Below are 4,080 nucleotides of genomic sequence, written 5' to 3'. Positions count from 1 at the left end.
ATTCTCCCCTCCCACATACAGAAAATGAAAACCTGTGAATTTGTTCTCTCCCTCTGGAAAATGTAAACATAAGGGCCCAAAGACTTGCCATTGCAAAGCTGAGTAAAGCAGTAGCTCACAATAAGAATATTTCAATTATAAAAAGACCCATTGCTTGTTTCCAGTTCCAAAACCTGATGCAATATCTGGAAGCATGGTGTTTCCATTGAACTAGGCATCGCTGCCTGAATCCCAGGTGGCAGAATTTGTGAGCTCCATAAAAAAACTTTGTTCCTGTAAACTGAGTTTTGCCAAAAAGCATATATAGCCTCTTCCTTGCAGGTACCCACCTTTGTCTCAACAAATCTCTGCACCTCCCACTAGTTTCACATAATTCCAAAACAATCCCCAGAGCTGAACTGGCTCCTACTCCCACTCAAGCACAAGCCTAATGACCTCTCCCAGCCAGTTATCCCATGTAGTGACTTGTTGAGCTTCCTCATTAGTCATTTGATATTGTCTGAGGAATGAGGAAGGGGAGAAAGGGACTTTTGACAACAGCTTACCAGATAAATTAAAAATAAGCAAAGTTTGGCAGGCTTATTCATGGTTGTGATTTCAAAGATATTTCATGCTCTCTGGGACACAGTAGACTGTTTGTGAAGTGCTCATGATGTGCATGACCTTCATCCTGACATGTATGACCCTCATCCTGACATGCATGACCCTCATCCTGATGTTCATGACCTTCGTCCTGATGTGCATGACTCTCACCATTTTAAGACCTGTGTTGTCTGGACATGAGAGAAGACTCTGAGTAGCAATTTTCTATTGCCACTTAAATGTACCAGGCTGTTGGAAAGGAAGGAATAACCTATTGTTCTCATTCTTCCATTTCCCTAATAGAGAAAAATTAAAGGTATCAGCACTAGAGCTGAAAAAAAAAGCAGATTGTGGGACTATAATTGCAATGAGGATATGCTGCCATCAGAATATAATAGAAAATATATTCCTGTCTAATGCTGAACCTTGGAAAATGAACTTCAGCAAATGGTTTGCAAATATGTTAGGTTCTGAATGCTGCAAGATTAGTGTTAGAGTATCAGCTTTAGTGCACTGGCCACCTTCCAGTCTGAATAATTGCATGCTGCTTACTCAAACAAGCCTACAGTGTCATTTGAACATGGTATTCTTCTCTTCCTATCTTGAAAAGTGGTACAGAGCTGCTGTGAGTTCATTAATAATAGAGCACTTCAAAAGTAGGCAATCCTCCATTCTGTCATACTGTTTGCAAATTGTCTTAGAGCAATGTAGGTGTGTATAAAATGAACAGCCAGACACAGTCAGACCCTGGCATTAGTGAATTATTTGAGTGCCAGTGGCTTTAAGTAAGGTTACTTTGGTTCCTTACACTCTTCAGAAGGTCACTAATTTTACTTGCTTTGCTCTGAATTCTTTCTGTAATCCTGTTAGGAATAAAACTGTAATAATCTTTTTCACATGTCTATGGGATTTTGTGCTGTAACTTTAGGAGTTTTGAATTTCTTCTGCCATGTATTCTGAGAACAACCAGTTCTGTATGAGACTAAAACAACTACACACCACTCTTCACACATCCAGTAGGTACCTAAACTCTCATTATAGTTCAAAGATTAATACAGTGCTCCACACTAAAGATGAATTTAATTTTTAGGTGAAAAGGCAGCTACAGTTTATATCTAGGACAGCACAGCAGCTCTTGGTGCTCGACAGCTGTGCTCACAGACCTCATTCATAGATCTCTCAAAGCAAGTCCAGTTATTTATTGCTCCTTATTGTCCTCCCACATTTTTCACTGCCAAGCCTTATCTCAGGCTTCCTATGTACATGCAGATGTACCTTGCTGGCTGTGGCTCTGGTCTCTCTGGAACCTAAGGAAGAAGGGCAATGAAGTCAAAGATGCACATAAACTGTGGCAACTGGAAAACAAGTATTAACATCCTGGACAGTGCTTTGAATGTGCAGAATGCCCAGAATGCCCCAAAGGATAGTAATACCAGAAGGGAGCTTCTGCACTCATTTGCTGATCTCTGTAAAATATTTCTGTCTTGATTTTCTGTAACACTCTGGGCACTTCTGGATATACAAAATATTTTCCACTCTCATTGCCTCTTTTACAGAATGCAAAGATTACAATGTCTGGGTCTAATAGAATAATTTCATCTGTAGGTGAGAAAATATATATGTACTTTTATATCTTATACAGATATTATACTCATTAATGAGACTGGGACTAAATAACTTTACTACATTGATATGGTTACATTGCACCATTTCTATTAAAATTCAGTTGCATGTCAGTTTACTTTTGGTTTTATCCATGTACAGATAGAGCAGTTCCTCTTGAAAAAATCTCTGGGTTATAAAAAACATTTGTTGTACCAATTAAGCTCTTGGCAACTTAGTGGAGAGAAGCCCAAGATGTGTTGACACTATTTTGTGCTCATCAAGCTCTGGGCATAAATAAAAGCTAATATCACTGAATGTTAATTAAAAAGACAACACAGTTTATCTGACTCAGAGATAAACTCAAGAGGGTTTTTTGACTCCTTCCTAAGAGAACAGTCTATACTTACAGGCTCCCAAATGGAGCGAACAAAAATCACAGCTACAAATTCTGCAACTGGCCTGTAGAAGGATCATCATCTGGCATGATTAGATCTTTGGTTGGTGTCTTTTATTCTGCAAATTGTAAAGTGGAGCAAAGTGGAGAAGCATAAATTCAAGTTCTGGATATCAATCAGTAAAATGATATTATCTCAAAACACTTGCCTATTTTTGCATGTCAGTCTGGAATCAGATCTAGTCTGACAGGGGCCAGCATACAAGTCAACGTTTCAAGTCAATTTCCATGTATAATCTCTTTAGCAGAGATTCCCTGTTGCTGCCTCTGGTTTATAAAGAACTGTAATAATCGGGAGGGAAAGATCTTTTTGCAACTGAAAACAAACGCAGCTGAATCTGGAGGATTACACATTTCCTGGTTTATTGTACATCTTCTTGTGGCTGTGGCAGAAAATGGGCTGTTTGAAGTTACAGGAGTCCTCCCAAGTCTTTTCATGGAATAGCTCTTTGCTCTTTGTTTCCTGACACAGTTACGAGATCACTGTAAATGGCTTTTGAACTACTTTATCAATTGGTTTTGCAAATGGAAGTTGTAGGGACATAAGGCTACCTCTTGGCTTTTTACCACTGTGTTAGATTACCAAACTTGTGTAAAAAGTGGCATTTCTGTACCATTAAAAATAACCAATAAAATAAGGAAGAGGACTTTTTTCAACAGACAATAGGCCTTTTCCCTTATCAATGTGGTAATAAATGGCCTTTACAAGACATGATTCAGTGCTGTCCTTTCCCTATGACCTTTTCATTTTTGATGACAAGTGCCTCATGGAGTTATATATCACAGAAAAAGATATATTTATTCTAACATATATATATATATTGCTTCCTGTTAATATCCTGCAGCTAATCCTCCTGGCTTCAGTTCAGCAAAGCCTTTAAAAAGGAGACTATTTATTTAAAGTTAACTTGTTCTCTGATAAAGTTTTTGCAACTGCCTGTGATTCATAGGTCTTAACGGGTGAGCACTGAAGCCAAAGCATGTCGAGCAACACACATTCTCAGTATATTCACCCTCTTCCCACTCAAATTAAACTTCAGCAATGTCAGAATTTGTTAATGTTTACTTTATTGCTTTAGGTTTGAGTAATAATCTAACCCTCCTGATCTGGAAAACTATGAAATCACTGTACCAGCCACATCTCTACCACAGCCCACAGAGGAACAGAAGTCTCAAAATGTCAGGCAAGTTTTTTTTTCCCTGGTAAGGCTATCCAGTGATGTTACCATGAGTGACCTGTCCTACCTCTCAGAATAAAATGTGTTTCTGTTTAAAATAAACCCTGACACTTGTAAAGAAAGAAGACTGAACATTCTTTAACAGAAAAAAAAAGGGGTGAAATCATGGCCTGAGGAATAAACTGCAAGCATGAGTCTCTGCAGACTATGATTTTAAAGAAAAACAAACAAACATACACAAAATAAAGCTTTACTTCTAAA

The sequence above is a fragment of the Pezoporus wallicus genome, unplaced genomic scaffold (genome assembly GCF_028554395.1).
Source record: "Pezoporus wallicus isolate ANWC-B61680 ecotype Strahan unplaced genomic scaffold, APGP_CSIRO_Pwel_v1 contig_4131, whole genome shotgun sequence".
In the NCBI taxonomy this organism is placed as follows: Eukaryota; Metazoa; Chordata; class Aves; order Psittaciformes; family Psittacidae; genus Pezoporus; species Pezoporus wallicus.
Note: the sequence above shows the minus strand (reverse complement) of the source record.